Source organism: Phascolarctos cinereus, unplaced genomic scaffold (assembly GCF_003287225.1).
Source record: "Phascolarctos cinereus isolate Bilbo 61053 unplaced genomic scaffold, phaCin_HiC Scaffold_4;HRSCAF=312, whole genome shotgun sequence".
Classification (NCBI taxonomy): Eukaryota; Metazoa; Chordata; class Mammalia; order Diprotodontia; family Phascolarctidae; genus Phascolarctos; species Phascolarctos cinereus.
In genome coordinates, this window is record NW_027555847.1 from 180,845,230 (window position 1) to 180,861,474 (window position 16,245).

Genomic DNA, 16,245 nt, shown 5'->3' on the forward strand with positions numbered 1-16,245 from the left:
GTCTACGATGCCTGCCTGCCTCACCAAAAGAGCTGAAGCTTTAAGCTAAAATAAAGACGGCAAAGGTTTGGTGGGGCATTTGGGGTTAAGTGACTTGCCCTGGGTCACTGAGCTAGTTAAGTGTCAAGTATCTGATGCCAGATTTGTACTCAGGTCCTCCTGACTCCAAGACCAGACCTCTATCCATTGCACCACAAGGCTACTCTTGCTAGGTCAGACAGGTAGCATCTCAGCTGAGGACTCAGGCTGAAGCCAGAAGCTAGAAGCAGAGGGAATCTCTACAACCACATGCCCAGTGAAGCAATGCATAATAGTGACTGGAGACCAACAAAGTTCCACCTAGAAAAGATTATGAACTTTCCATCATTCAGTAGACATTACAGGCCATACTAGAACAATGGAGAATAGTTCAAGTAGAAAGAGAGTAATATCATCAGAAAATGGCATGGCTGCTGCGTTGGAGGTATGAGCTGCCCTCCACTCACATCCTCTGGATATACTCTTCCCTATCTCTGTACCTTTGCATGTACTTCATGGCCATACATTTTCCATACATATGTGCACCTCCATGTGTGTAACCTCATCATATATGTTCCTTATTGTGCTCCTCCTTCCACTGATGGTCTGTGTACTTGTGTAAATGTGCCTCAGGTTTACAAGGGAAATATTAAGTTGCAACATTTCTTATTATGTTATTTTATTAAATGCCTTTGCTTTGAACTAATCTCATTCTCTAGCTGGTTGTCTTGTTGGTAAAAGTAAACACATCAATGGGAGTTCATTTTGTGTTTGTGTGTGTGAGTGCATGTATGTGTTTATTTATTTAGAGACTCAGAGTGGAACTTGAGCCTGGGTAGCCTTTCTCGGTTGGGGGTGTCCTAAGTGATAGATGATTGTCATTTTAGGCTAATAGAAACTGAAATATAAGAGGATTTTTGCATCTAGAGGAAAGGCAGGGTCTTAGGTAAAGGAAGCAAATATAACTATACACATTTGGAAGATGTCTAAAAAAGTTAAAAGTTCACCTTTACAAGTATAAATTAAGTCCCATAGAATTAGAGAGGATTGCAAATTGCATATACCTGGGTTTTGAAGTGTGTGGGGGGTGGGGTGGGCAGGAGGTGGAGTGAGATAAGTTTTAAGGATTTGTTGTTGTTCAATCACTTCAGTTGTGTTGACTCTTTGAGACCCCATTTGGGATTTTCTTGGCAAAGATACTGGAGTGGTTTGCCCTTTCCTTCTCCAGCTCATTTTACAGATGAGGAACCGAGGCAAACAGGGTTAAGTGATTTGCCCAGGGCCAAACGGTTAGTGTCTGTGGCCAGATTTGAAATCAGGTCCTCCTGACTCCAGGGCCAGTCCTCTATCCACTGCACCACCCTAGCTTCCTGGTTTTAAGAATTATTAGCCCCTTAACTGGATCCAGCTGGCTCACTCCTGATAACTTTTTTTCTTTGTTTCTACTGATTAATAATCCGAAAGACAATATTTTTCCAGTGGGAGTAATTAGGGTTCTCCCCCATCCCAACCCAAGGCCAGGAAGCTCAAACCAGCTATCTGTTACTGCCTCTACAATCCATCTCCCCAAACAGTGCAGCAGCCTTACATGCTCTCCTGCTACACCCCCTCCTTTTTATCAGACCATCTCCCATTATCACCTTGTCCTCCTACTGATTCTTCCTTTTTAGTATCCTCTTCTCAGTCCACCCAAATCTCTTAGCTAGATCATAATTCAGAGGAGAACTAAGTGTTTCTGGAATGGGAGAAACTAGCTTGCAAAACCTCCCCCTTCCATTTTTTAATTTGATATAGAGGTGAGACTCTAGATTGTAATAAACATGGTCTTTTGCCATGAACTAAGTGTTACTGGTTTTGTTTTGGAGAATTGTGACTCAATATATGTAGAAACTGCCTCTACCTATAACAAAGCATTACAAAGTAGTTTGTGTTTAACTTACTCCTGGAGAACAGCCTAGGGCAGGGAACTGACAGTTTAACAGAATTGCCCAGCTAGTTGATATACTTAAACCCTCGTCATTCTGACTCCCAGTCTAACCTTCTACCCAATATGCTTCTTCTCGTGTTACCGACATAAATAGTGGTAAACCGAGATTAAGGAAGAATGAGCATACTAATAATATTCACCTGGCTACGATATATGGCTGTGAAACATGGAACACCACCATGCTGGAAGAACTCAAACTATAAATAACTGAATAGAAAGAGGCATGGTAGGTGTAAACTGACTTAAAACTAATATTTGAAAGTGAGAGGCCAAAGATATCTATTAAACTATTAGCTTAAAATGGCACTAAGACTTGTGACACTATGTGTATATATATATATACACAAATGTATATATACACGTGTGTGTATATTGTATATAATATATATGTAATATATTGGCCCACTTCCTTTTCATACAGACATTCATACATATACATTATATACATACACTTGCCCACTTCTGGGACAGTCCTAAATCTGGAGAATGAAAGACAACAGATGGGTAGGGTTTAGGTTATACAAATTATACACTGGCACCTCCAGATATTAAAAAAAAAAATTAAGCCCGGAAAGCCCTTAAGACCCTTGGGAAGAGCCTTAATGGAGGATTTAGCTGAAAAACCCTGGCCAGGAATTGCACAGGATGAGGACAGTACGGGTTGCAATCAGCACTAGTGAAAGGAATATCCACGTTGATGAAATTTCTGATGACAGATTATACAGCAGGTTAAAGAATACACATGCATAGTCTCGGCCTGGGGAACCCTGGTGTTAAAGAGTTTGAGAAACACAACTGGAGGAGATCAGAGGTTGGTAAGCCCACCCTAGCGTCTTAAGAGTGTCCTAAAGCAAGAAAGAGGTCTCTAACCCATTTCCATTCTATGCACCCTCACTGTAATGTCTAAGGCCACTGGAGGCTGAAAACCAACCCATCTTTCGGGATTACGCTCTGCTGGGGAAAGGGAGGGGTGGGGTGGTCTAAGAGCCCACGTTCAGACTTTGGGACACCGGGAGGCAGCAGCGGTGGCGGATCCCTAGACTTCTGTGCTTGCTGCAAACCGGTCTCTCTTCCCTGCAGGGTGTGCGGGGATGGAGAAAGGGGGAGGAGAGAAAAGGGGAAGAGCTTGGGCAGCGGCCGCCAGCGGGCGGGGCCTCCGGTACCCAGCAGCGCAGTTTGGTCTTTCTGCTGCTCTCACAGACTCGCACGCTCACTGCACCCGGGCCGGGGCCGGGCCGGGGCCGGGCCGGAGCCGGAGCCTCCAGATCCCAGGCGACGCCGGTTGTTTCACGCTTCCTCTAACCCTCTGTACCCAGGAGGAAGGGGTAGGAGGTGGAGAAAGAGAGATAGAGGAAAGCACTACGTTACGAGAGACTTTGTTGCCTTAGGAAGAGACGGTGCATGGTATTTGCTGCTTAGCTCCAGAACCAGGCAATCGGTGACTCCTCTCTGGCCCCAGGGACCAGCGGGGAAGGGAAGGAAAAAGGATCGGAGACGCGCGCGCTCCCACACTTACATACATACAAACACACACACACACACACACACACACACACACACACGCACGCACTCCTGAGCGACAGTCTTGAGGGAGTTTGTACAGAGAGCTGAAAAGCTCCAGCTCCGGCCCCAGCTGCGGCCCCAACTGCTCTGAGGCTCGGCCGTCGTTGCCATCCCCCTCCCACCTCTGCTCGTCTTCCCCCAGCCTCGGCCAGCCGGCAGCCCGGCAGCCTCTCCTCTCTCTGCTTCCTCTAGCCAGCACAGCTGCCTCTAGGTCTAGGAGCCGCCGCAGCCGCCGCAGCAACATCCCCGGAACTAGCAGACTGTGGCGCAACTGGTCTGGGGAGCGGAGGCGCTGAGATCCTGCTCCAGGGTAAGAGACTAGTTTTCTTTCCTTCCCGCCCGCGCTGCCCTCTCCTTCTCTTTCTCAGGGCCCTCGGCATTCGGGGAATGAGGGTTGGTTTCTTCGTTTACCCCCAAACCTGGTTCCTCTTCCCTTCCTCCCTGCCACTCCAACTCATTCTCATTCTCCCAAGAGGACTTTGCAAGCCTGTGCTTGGCAGGAGGAAGGGGCTTTGTAGAGCCCCGGCAGGGTGGTTGGAGCTTTGAAGGCAGACTTTCCCGCCGGCTACTAACAGCTGCTCGGCTTGGCTGGCTGTCCCCGTGCCCGCCTCATCCCCGACAGGTCCGCAGTGACACCAGCGGAGTTGCCGGGGGCGGGGGGGGGGGGGTGCACTTCATGGAGTATACCCCTTAGGGACACCAGAGGTAGAAGAGGGGCCAAATTCGGGTTTGGCATTAGAGGATGAGGTTCCCAGTTCCCCATGCTTTGGACCTGGAAACTTATTAGAGGCATTTAGGATGTCAGGAGAGGTTTCGAATCTTTCCTTTGGTCATTACTGGAGCCGGAGCTGGTTTGAACAGGTGCAGTGTTGTTATGACAGAGAATGCTGCAATCTACTAATGCCTCCCCCCAACCCCCAGCCCCCACTCTTCACACACCTTTTCAGATGATGCTTTAACGGCTCAGGAGGAGAATAGGAAGGGGGCATGTCTGGAAATGATTTTGAAATAATTGTCCCATCTGATCGGAGAAAGCAGCAAGTGCCAAGGTCTGTTTATGAGACATCCATGCAGATAAGACTTGCCAGTTCTCATCCCACCAGCGAGCTTGTGCAGGACATAGTTGATTATAAAGCTCATCAGAAGAAGTTGCTTGGATAGGTGAATTAATTCTTTCATTGAACCTACTGGAATCAGAACCCCCGAACTAGGGAAAGGCAATTAATTATGCAGAGAGTCTGTAAAAGAGCAAGCCAAACGAAAACAACCCAACAAACCCAGGCTCTTGGAGGCCCAGGAAATATGGTGAGTTCCTATCAGGGAGGGACACCACTCTATGACTGTCTGCTACCAAAACCCAAGTGTTTTCTCTTAGGTAGAGGCCAAGCTTCAAGATTTTTTGGGGTGGCGAGGTGCGGTGTGGGGAGAGGGGGAACTCTGGTGCTCTTTTTGGTGATAAGCAGTGACCAAAAATTACTCTCCCTTTTTTGATGAGAGGACAAATTGTTGCTACAGCTAGCTGGAAAAGCAGAGTGTTTCTTTGTAACTTTAATGCGATAACGTAGAAGACTGTCAATGAATGTTTTTATTAAGAGAATTTCTTAACCGGAAGGAGTCCCTGCCACAGGGGAGGTGGTCCATTTGTAATCTCTATAAGTAACTTCAGTTATGATTTACAATGAATACTACTGGGGGAAAAGAAGTAACAAGAGTCTTAAGTATTGTAACAGATACAATTTGATAGAGATTGTGGCACAGTGGAATATACATACACACACACACACACACACACATATATACGTATATGTGTGTGTGTATGTATATATATCTATATAGATATATATATCTATATAGATATATATATATCTATCAGATGAGGAGTCAGAAGACCTGGGTTTGACTCCTTACCCTGATGCTTATTATTAGCTCTTTCAGAATATCACTTAACCTCTCATCTGAAGTTTTCTTATCTATAGTTCTATTCCGTGAATATTTATTAAGCACATCAAAGCTTATTAAACTTTCTATATTACCCAAACTGTCTCCTTACAGGAAAGGTGCTTTATGAAATTAATTTGTGTTTATTTTGCATATGTGTACGTGTTCTATTTAATTTTTTTGGTAGCAGCATGTAGTTGGCACTTAAATAATTATTGTTTGATAACTCTTAACGCTAGGAATTTGGGTAGATGAACTCTAATGGCATTTAATTAAAAACGCTAATGCCACCTTATGTTTTTGTTGTACTTTTGTAACATTCTTAAACAGTATCTCATTTAACCCCCATACAGCTCTACCATTGTAGGCATATTTGGGCTTTTTATCCTCATTTTACAGATGAGGAAATAAAGTCCTAGAGATATTGTAACCTTCTTGAAATCTCATGGATAGTAACTGATGAAGATGAGACTTGAACCCAGGCCTAATGACACCCATTCTAATCCCCTTCCTACTACATTCCCGGGTCTTCTGACTCCTGGCACAGTTTTCTTTCCACTATGCCACAATTAAAGTTTTGAGTTCAGTCAGAGCTAGGACAAGAAGGTATTTGTGTGCCCTTAGGCAAAATTTTAAAATTGTTCCCTCAGTATATTACTGTCAAGGATTTGAGCCTTTAGTATAACATGTTGAGTTATAGCAAAAGAATTCCATTCCACATGACCTGTATTTTCCTTGGATTCAGAATATTTTTAAATGTCCCTCATTTGCATATCTCTATATGATGTGTCCTAGGCAGCTGTTTGCTTAGTCCACTGCTTATCCAGTATTTGATGGTAGTGGCATTTGAAGTACATGGTGGGGGGAGGGAGGAATATAAATGAGAGAACAAGGTAGTTAATTTCAGTTATTTCTAAGTTGTGAAAATCGAACAAATCACATTCTCTCTCTAGGCCTCAGCTTCTTTATCTGTCAAAAGAGAAGATTGACTTAGTCCCTTTCTAGCACAAAAAAAAAAATCTGTGCTTCTGTAACTTCTGCATAGTAAATTTTTTTTTTGTTTTGGCTTACAATGCTGTTTTTTGTTTGTTTTTTAAAGTGTCAAAGGATATTTTCTATAAAATACCAGGCTGCCATAATAGACTGCTTATTCTATACCTTTGTTTTCTCTCTGTCTTCTGCTATGTAGTATCTGTATGACTTTGGACAAATAATTTAACCTTCCTGGGCTTCAATGGGTTGGATTAGGTCCCTTTTAGTTCTAAATCAATTGACACATTCTCTCTCTCTCTCTCTCTCTCTCTCTCTCTCTCTCTCTCTCTCTCTCTCTCTCTCTCTCTCTCTCTCTCTCTCTCTTTCTCACTCTCTCTCACTCTGTGTGTCTCTCTCTTTGTCTCATTGGCTATCTCTCCCTTCCTCACTCCCTTCTTCCCTTCCTCCCCCCTCTCTTCTCCTCTCTCTTTCTGTATATATGTGTATATATATTTATGGTTATATTCAATAGTCAATAAATATATTCAATAGATCCATTAATATTAAACTCTCAGGAGGATACTCTCTATAGCCATGCAAATTGGCACCTTCTCTATAACTTAATGTCTTTGTTACCTCAGATATTGAAAGGTTAAGTGATTTATCCAGGTTCCCATAGCCAGGTTTTACTGGCTATGAGGCTAGTTCTTTACCTACTGTATCACTCTGCTGCAATTTGATACTATAAGCCAAAGGGATATGCTTTAAAACATAGGTAGCAATTTATTACTATCACTTGTACTGCTACTACTACGAATATCTAGCATTTATAGAACATTTTAAGGTTTGCAAAGTTTCACATATGTTAGCTCATTTGATTCTTACAACAATCCTGTAAAGTAGGTGCTGTAATTGTCCCCATTTTACAGAAGATGAAATTGAGACACTGACTTTACCAGGGTCACATAGCTAATGAGTGCAACTTGAGTTGTAGCAGAAGAATTCTATTCCACATGACCTGTATTTTTCTTGTATTCAAAATGTTTTAAATGTCCCTTATTTGCATATCTCTATATGCTATGTCCTAGGCAGCTGTTTGCCTAGTTGACTGCTTATCCAGTATCTGATGGTAGTAATGTTTGAAGTACTTAGGAGAAATGCAAATAAGAGAACTGATATAATTTTTATTATTTTAGGAAGGGTGGGCTATTTCCAGTATATTGATGCTAACTCTTCAACACAGAAGACACTCTCAAACCCATTCTGATTTCTGATTCCTCTTTCCACCCCTCCCTCATTCCCCCCTGCTCCATTTTCCACACTGGTGGCAACTGGTGGGTAGAGTACTGGACCTGGAATCAGGAAGAGCAGAATTCAAATCCGTTCTCAGAACTTACTAGCTGTGTGACCCTGGGCAAGTCACTTACTCTCTTTTTACCTTTCCCTTAACTGTAAATAATAGCAGCTACCTCACAAGATTGTTGTGAGAAATGAGATGGTATTTGTAAGAAGTACTTAACAGTGCCTGGCACCTAGCAGGCGCTATATAAAAGCTGATCCCTTTCCCTTCCTCCTGGTAGATAGTAAAATAGGGTTTTTCTTTCTCAAGGAACATTGGCAAAGTTTTACTTTCTAGCTCTAATATTAAAAGTGTTATGTAACAGAGTTATTTACTCTGAATATTCTGGGGTAGAATCATAGAATATTGGAGTTGGAAGGGAATGTAGAGATCACCATTACAAGCTCTGTCTTTTATTTTATTTTATTTATTTCTTTTTTTTAGGCAATTGGGGTTAAGTGACTTGCCCAGAGTCACACAGCTAGTAAGTGTCAAGTGTTTGGTCTCAGGCTGGATTTGAACTCAGGTCCTCCTGACTTCTGGGCCGGGTGCTCTATCCACTGCACCACCTAGCTGCCCCTAAGCTCTGTATTTTAAAAATGAGCAACCTGAGGCCAGGAGGGAGTGAGAGATTTTCCAAGGTCACATACAACTAGTTAGCAGTAGAACTTCTACTAAAAGCCAGGCCACCTATTACCTGCCTGTTCCTCTGCTCACTCTGGCCTATTAACTCTTTTAAAAGGAAGTGTGTACAAATTCAATTCTGTGCAGCTGTTTCTTTGGCAAAGGGGCATTTTTATAAACTCCTATCGTAATTAGTCTTGTAAAGGCCTCAGTGATTTCCAGACATCTACTACTACTTGACTGAAAATTAAGAGAGATTTGGCACTTTGAAAACATTTTTTAGAGGGATAGGTAGGTGGTGCAACGGATGGAAGGGGGAAGAATATCAGAATTCAGATTCAGCCTCAAACATTTATTATCTGTGTGACCTTGGGCAAGTCACTTAACCCCATTTGCCTCAGTTTCCTAAGCTACAAAATGAGCTGGAGAAGGAAATGGCAAATCACTCCAGTATATTTGTTAAGAAAACCCCAAATGAAATTATAAAGAATCAGACCTGACTGAAATTGACTGAGCAACAAAAAGTATCTGGAAAGTTGAGTTTTAAAAAATTTCCTAAACAAGCAGTTTTCAGGAGGAAATATTTATCCATTGTACTTTGCATGGTTTATGCATCACATTAGGCACAGAGCATCATCTATACAAGGAAGTGAGGGAGCTATTTGAATAGAAGCCAAATATATACCAGCTTCCCAAGCTTGTTTTCCTTGTAAATAAAACCATCAGTAAGAGGTGGCCCCATCATGCAACTGGTGAAGTCATAAATATATCTACATTTTCTTCTCATTTGCATGTTGTTTCCACTTGCATTTCTTAAGCAGAAAACTTGAGAATGCTTCTTCTTATGAAGATTTCTCCAGCATGTCCTCAGCTTCATGTTACTATTTAAGACATAAAGTCCTGAAGGTGTTTTTGGAGCAAATGATTTAACAAAAGTTGGGAGGCCTTTACTTCTGCCATTCCCAGACTAACAGAAGCAGTTAGAATTCAGTTGTATATCATGTCCACCACCTGATCATGAAAACCCAGGCCTCTTACAAGGTTGGATTATCTGGCCTTTTAGCTACCAAGAGAAAAGACCAGGCTTAAATTAACAGCCTTTTCTCATCTTCCCTCTCAGTTCAGATTGGTTAACAACCTATATTGGTACTACTTGTGAACTAGGCCATCTGTTCCTTTGGTTTGCTGTTGGTGTTGTTATGGTTTTTTTTTTCCTTTCAAGAAAATAAATTATAAAATCTATTTCCCTGTAAGCTCCTGATGAAGGCATTGTATATTTCATAATACTTCAATAGCATTTGATGCCACTGTTATAATTAAATATGAGAGTAGACTAAATTAAAATAGTCTCTAATTTTGCAAATTCTAGCATGCTTTCTTTACTTTTCTAGTTCGCTTTAACCAAGGAGCTCAAAGCTGTTAACAAGGGTAAACACAAGAACTCTGTTCTAACTAGGAAACTATTGGGAGAAATTTAAGGTGTAAGTTATTGATTTGCATTGAGCATATCATTCATTAGGGGCAGCTGGGTGGTACATGGATAGAGCACTGGGCCTGAAGTCAGAAAGATTCATCTTCCTGAGTTCAAATCTGGTCTTAAACACTAGTTGTGTGACCCTGGGCAATTTGCCTCAGTTTCCTTGTCTGTAAAAGGATCTGGAGCAGAAAGTAACAAACCACCCCAGTATCTTTGCCAAGAAAACTCAAAACAGGATCACAAGGAGTCGGATGCAATTGAAAACAACTGACAGCAAAATTAGCCAGTCAATTGCCAAGGCTGGGATCTGCCACTTCTCTCGTTTTAACTACATGATAGTATTTTTTTTTGAATGACAATGGGGTTAAGTGACTTGCCCAGGGTCACACAGCTAGTAAGTGTTATGTGTCTGAGGGCAGATTTGAACTCAGGTCCTCCTGTCTCCAGGGCTGGTGCTCTATCCTCTGGGTAGGATGGGCGGCTAGGTGGCATAAGCTGCCCCCTACAAGATAGTATTCTTAAGGAAAACTTCAAGAGTTCAAAGGATAATCACAGCATTTATTTTTTACCTTTTAATTTTTAAAATAGCTAATTATATTTCCCTCACTAATGAAGAAACAATTAGGTATGCATTTCTAACTGACTGAACTAGACTTTAATCATACCATCTCTAATTTGTCCCTTCCCCCTCAACATTCCTTTTCAGTGTCACTGTCCAACTACCCCTATATTTACCCATATAATTTCCTTTCATATATTCGCAGGCAATATGGATATTGATCTGGTTTTGCCTTTTTTTTTTAACTTTTCATGACTTTATATCCCTTTCAATTAGCAAATATTTTTTCTCCCTCCTACAAGGAGAAAAACAAAATCCTTGTAACAAATAACTAGTTAAGCAAAACAAATATCCCTTTCCATTTTTCTTGATATTCCTCATATTTACCGTTACATTATTGTTACATTAGCCCCAGAGTTGCTACAGTTACTTCCCAGTTATTAGACAGTGGATAGAAACTAGACCTGGGGGCAGCTAGGTGGCACAGTGGATAGAGCACTGGCCCTGAAGTCAGGAGGACCTGAGTTCAAATGTGACCTCAGACCAAACACTTCACACTTACTAGCTGTGTGACCCTGGGCAAGTCACTTAACCCCAATTGCCTAAAAGAAAAAAAAAAGAAACTAGACCTGGAGTAAGGAAGACTCAGACATTTACTATCTGTTTTACCCTGGGCAAGTTACTTAACCCTGTTTGCCTCAGTTTCCTCATCTGTCAAATAACTGGAGAAAGAAATAGCATACTACTCCAATATCTTTGACAAGAAAACCCTAGCTGGGGACATGAAGAGTCAGTCGCAACTGAAAGGACTCAGCAACAACACATCTCAGAATGAGTAGTTCTCCCTCTCCCTCTTAGTGGTAGGGCCATAGGATCATAGTAACATGGGTATCCTGTCTTCATCATATATTTAAGTTCCTTGAGGATAGGGACCCTTCTTTGTCCTTCACAGTGGCATATAGTGAATGCTTCTTAATTGATTATTGTGTGTTTCTAAAAGCAAAATAGGAAAACTACTGGGTTTAGTATATGCCATACTGTGAAATGGCCACTCTCCAGTGGAAGCTGAGGCAATGACTTTGCATGGGAATTTTGTACAAAAGTAATATAGGCAGTTCAGGAATAGCATCAAAACTCTTCAGAAGAAGTCTGCACCATCTTTTAAAGGATAGAATCAAGGGAGAACCTTACTGCTATCTTTAGTAAAGGAGCTGAACTTCAGCAGGTGATAGAAATTTCACCAGTTTGAAGGCTTGACAAATCACCATTTTCTAATCAGACTCCCAGCCCTGATGAGCAATAGGTTTTGGTGATAAGAAAGTGTGATCACACCCAGCTTTAAGTTGATATGTGTGGATTGGTCATCAGACTTAGAGACTAAAGGATGTGAGGACAAACCCTGTCTCAGACAATTATTAGCTTTGTTGCCCTGGGCAAGTCACTCAGTCAGCCTTGGTCTTCTCATCTATAGAATGGGGTTAATAAAAGCACCAACCTCACAGGATTGTTGTGAGGATGAAATGAGATGTAAATATGTGTGTATGTGCATATATACGCACACATACACACATCTATATATACTGTATATACACATACATCTATATATGCATATATGTACACATATATACTATATAGTGCATAATACTACATACATATACAATCTATGTATGTTCTATATATACATACATCGATACATACATATATACATATATAATTTTGTAAACTTTAACTTATTATAGAAATTTTGGCTGTGATCATAATATAGGCAAACTAAAGATAAATAGGAAAATTATATTAACATTGAGAGAGTTTTATGCTATTTTATAGGGTAAAATATTTTTATCACTATAATCTGTGTATACAAGATATACCTTTAAAAATAAAAGGACTAAAAAAGGATACTAGAATTTATACAAACAAATGAAAGCTATGCTTCAAAGTAGACACCTTGAAAAGCTTCACACTGATTCAAGTAATGCTGTTATTCTCAAAACATTCTGGAAACTTCTTTTGGAATTGCATTCAGAGTGAGTTTATGGAAAAAAACGGACTCTTTATTACATCTTATTTTTGTCTCCCCACCCCTCATACCCATCTTAATCACCAGTGATATTCATTGGAACTGTCTCCAAATGATTTGTGACTTTTTAAAAATCAGATCAATCTTCAAAGCATTAGGATTTTGGCATCATTGAAGCTATACAACAGAATATGATTTGTTTTGAAGACAGCTCTTTAATGTATGAGCATTGTTGAAATGCGGCTATAGCCTCATAGGATGTCTACTTTGAAGGGAATAATATTCATTAGGATATATAAGCTCAATTCGTCAAAGCAGTTTATTAAGACTTAATGTATACAGCACACTCAGGTGGTGGGGAGGTACAAAGTTTAGGTAAGACTCAGTCCTGCCTCTCTTAGAACTTAAAATCTTTTAGGGGTTGGGGGAAAAATAAGATTCTTATTCAGTTAACTGTTCCACACAGTGAACCTTGATAAGTGTGTCAGAGAGATGCAAAATAAAGTTCTGAAATATGTGGGGAAAGATACTGAGGATGTAGTGAAAAGAATAATATATTTAGAGTTAGTGGGCTGAGGTTCAAATCCTGGTTCTAGAATTTACTGAGAAACCCTGAACAAGTTACTTAAACTCTTTAGGCTTCTGTTTCCTCATCTGAAAAAGAAGAACATTGGATTATATGATCTCTAAGATCTCTTCAAGCTCTAAATCTATGACCCTGAGGTGGTTTTTTTTTTAATAAATTTTAAGCTACTTAACATTTTCACTAACTTATTTTTAGACTTTAAAAAAATGCTTGGTCCCTTTTGAGCCTCACAACAACTTTGTTAAGTAGAGCCTTCAGATATTATTCCCGTTTTACAGATGAGGAACCTGAGGTTGAGATTAGTTCAATGACACACTCAGAGTCAGATAGCTGTGATACGTCAAAGCTGGGATTCCAGTCACACATTCTATCCACTAGGTCATGGTGCCTCTGATATATTTTTAGAAACACAATTTTATCCTAGAATAGCTAAATAAAGAAACATGGTAGATTCAGCACCTAATTTCTCAAAGAAATAGACATAGCATTTAAAAATACTAGAGTTAAAACCAAGGAATTTTAGAAGAAAAACTGTTACCTTGGAGAGCATTTTGCTCATTATATATTTTCTGATCAGGAAAGCTGAGTTACAGAGTTCAGATTTCATGATGACTAACCTCAATATAGTAAACACCTTTCTAGAGCAAAGTAGATTTTCAGAGCCCATATACTAAAGCAATATTAAATACAACAGAACTTCTGTATTACAAAGGCATCTGGACTTTCCTTTGGAAGATGTCAAAATGGAAATTGATATATAGCAGCTGACTTTGGAGGGTGCCATGATGGTATAATAGAAAGATATCTGTATTTGAGATTAGAGGATCTGGGTTCAAATCCTGGATCTTCTCCTGGCTACCTGTGTGACTGGACAAATCATTTAGGTTCTCTGAGATTTAATTTCCTTATCTGTAAGATGAGGGAATTGGATTAGATAACCTCTAAGGACCTTTCAGTATTGAAATCTATTATCCTTTGACTTACAATTCTCTTTTAGGATGAATCCATCAAGGGCTCACCATAACTGCTAAGGCTAAGCATATGTGAAAAGGAAGTCATCTGCTACCCAGAAGCTATATGTTTTTCTGGACAAAGAAGAAGCCTTTTTCCAATGAATTATTCATGGATGATTGCGTCATTTATCAAGAATATACTATATAAGTGAATTTGAGTATGGTGGTCATCTAAGTATGGTAGAGAGTAACACTGAAAAATCTAATCATAGCCAAAGACTGCAGTCTAACCCTGCCAGATGGTTTGTGCCATAGGGTGCTGTAGATGGGCTAGACAGTGTAGATGGTGGGGGCTAAGTCATTAGTTCCATAAATAATTCAGGTCAGGTGCTGCTGAAAAAGGAAGTCTGACTTGGAAATGATATTGTGAGGTGTGGTCTTATAACTGGAAAAGTTAAACAGCTGTCTCTGACAACTAACCAGAATACTTGAATTCAATTCAACAAGTATTTATTGAGCAATTCTTATGGCCCAGAACTGTACTGGGTGCTTTGGAAGATATAAAAGTATGAAAAAAAACCCAAACAACTCCTGTACTGAAGAAGTTCCAGTTTAATTGGGGTAAATTAGAAAATAGTACAAGACAGGATATCATCAAATGCTTACCTTGTTGACTTAGTCAACAAGTCTTTAAGTGCCTGCTAAGTACTAGGGATACAAAGATAAGAAAAACATAATCCCTGCTCTCAAAGAAGTTGAGCCATAGAGGACAGAACCCAGACCAATGGGTAGAGGGAGGCAGATTTGAATTCAACACAAGGAAAAAAAAACTACCTCACATTTAGAGCTGTCTAAAAATGGAATGGTTTTGCCTTGTGGGGAGGGAGTAGAGTGGTTCCCCCGTCATTGGAAACCTTCAAGCCTAAGGCTGGATCTTGTTAAGTTATGTTGTAATGAGATTTGTGCTTTGAGTAGAGATTGTACTAAATGCTCTCTCAGGTCCCTTCTAGCTCTGTAATTATATGATTCTTTGAAATTGTCAACATGTACTACATATACAATGTGGTTTTATGATTAGGTCAAGGGAATTCTCAGTGTTCCACCTATCCTTTTGTTCTATTAATTTTAATAGACTCTCAATGAAGACAGAATTATAATACATACATCACAAAGGATTATCATAGTTAGATTTCTTTTCAAATCCCATCCAGCACATTGTTGATCTGCTCCCCTAATTTTTCTATGATTTTAGTGCATGGTCTAATCTCACAAGTAAATCTTGGTCTCTGTCTATGTATACACATACACACATATATACATATATGTCCTTTCTTTGTGCTCGGAGGCGACATGGCATATTGGCAGGTGACCTCAAAGTCAGAAAGACCTGGTTTCACATCCTTCCTTTTACACATTCGGTGATCCTGGACAAGTGATTTATCCTCTCAGAGCCCTAGACAACTTTTTAGAGTTACAGAAGAGGAGATGACCTGTATTGGTAGAGGGCATCCTTTCATCTGGAGACTTCCCTACACTAGTGGGATCAAAGATCCAGTCCCTATCCCTGTCTTTTTCTTAGTGATAACATGCAGGAGTGACTTAAGAGTCCTATGTGAAAGCTGGAAAGGATTTGGGGTAGAGAGGGCAAAGAAATGATGTAAAGAGAAGAAAGTAGGTCTTATGAGGAAAAGGTAAATGGAATATGAATTATTTGGTTTTTGAGAAAAGAAAGATTGTGAGATGATTAATTATGAATTATTTTCAAATGTAGGGTCATTGCGAGTAGTATGGTGACTGCTTGGCTAGTCATCATTTTTATTGTGTTGAATAGTTTTACTTGGGGGAAAATGTCATGGATTCAAACCATAGCATAAGTTGTTTATAGGCTCATAAAACATTTCCTCATTTTGCAGATGGGGAAACTGGGGCCCAAGGATGTTAGAGAAGCATCTTGTTCAGGACTAGTCAGGTGATTGTCCTGCCATTATTTGCCCTTCTCAGACCATATCTAGAGTATCATACTGCCAACACAGTAAGACCATCGCCTGCCTAGTCCTGGATAGTATGATTCTTTAAATGCAGGCCAAGAACAAATAAGTTGTTTTTTGCTTTGTTTTGTTTTTGCTATCATATTATGCCGTTGTATGTATTTTGTATGATTTTAAACTTGCAGTTATTGAAAACCACCAGATTTTTGTCTGAGGAGCTA

General features: G+C 40.3%; 1 protein-coding gene across 2 annotated transcripts in view; it reads left to right on the forward strand.

Annotated features, from left to right (window-relative positions):
* The first annotated feature begins 3,170 nt into the window (after positions 1–3,170).
* Positions 3,171–16,245, forward strand: part of PIP5K1B (phosphatidylinositol-4-phosphate 5-kinase type 1 beta) — a 334,132-nt gene continuing 321,057 nt past the window's right edge. The window contains exon 1 of one of the 2 annotated variants that reach the window (XM_078152809.1): positions 3,171–3,878. The gene's annotated coding sequence lies outside the window, so the exon portion shown is untranslated. The remainder of the gene's footprint in view (positions 3,879–16,245) is intronic. The other variant, XM_021001802.2, reaches the window with a different exon arrangement.